Source organism: Sinocyclocheilus rhinocerous, unplaced genomic scaffold, assembly GCF_001515625.1.
Source record: "Sinocyclocheilus rhinocerous isolate Xijiao unplaced genomic scaffold, SAMN03320098_v1.1 scaffold12924, whole genome shotgun sequence".
NCBI lineage: Eukaryota > Metazoa > Chordata > Actinopteri > Cypriniformes > Cyprinidae > Sinocyclocheilus > Sinocyclocheilus rhinocerous.
In genome coordinates this window covers 435-1,036 of record NW_015660131.1, presented here as the reverse complement: position 1 = coordinate 1,036, position 602 = coordinate 435, and the positions used below count along the sequence as shown (strand labels likewise).

General features: G+C 50.5%; 1 non-coding gene across 1 annotated transcript; it reads right to left on the bottom strand.

Annotated features, from left to right (window-relative positions):
* Nucleotides 1-92: 92 nt before the first annotated feature.
* Nucleotides 93-182, bottom strand: trnar-ucu (transfer RNA arginine (anticodon UCU)). The gene is given in 2 exon segments: nt 93-128; nt 146-182. It is a non-coding gene; the product is annotated as a tRNA-Arg (tRNA).
* Nucleotides 183-602: the final 420 nt, after the last annotated feature.

Sequence of the window (602 nt, the reverse complement as noted above, 5' to 3'; positions counted from 1 at the left end):
GCCCTTGACAGCTTAAAACAGCTTATTTACAACTTTCTTTTGCCGGAGTGCAACAATGTGCAGTATAAGGCTTAACAAAAAGCCAAATGACTCGACTCTGGTGGGACTTGAACCCACAACCTTTGAATAGCCTCATCGGGCAATCTAGAAGTCCAATGCGCTATCCATTGCGCCACAGAGCCTGACCCGGTGCCTGGAAGAGACACATGAAAATTTCGCCTCTGGGTTTGTGCCTGACCGATGCTGAGAGGTCACACGCTCTGTGGGCAGGAAGGACAGGTCCTCGGGCCTCTGCACAATTGAAGTGTGGCTCGAAAAGCAGAGGCACCGTCAGGGACACCTGTCGAAGAAATAGCCCATAGAGAAAATCCACCAGTTGAAAGGCACCGCTGGGATTCGAACCCAGGATCTCCTGTACAAGACAGGTGCTTTGACCAGCTAAGGCACAGCACCCAGGTGTATTAGTCCAGGCCAGGGGTAGGCAAGTTCGGTCCTAGAGAGCCGAAGTCCTGCAGAGTTCAGCTCCAACCCTAATCAAACACACCTGAACAAGCTAATCAATGTCTTCAGGATTACTAAGGCTATAGGCAGGTGAGTTTTTT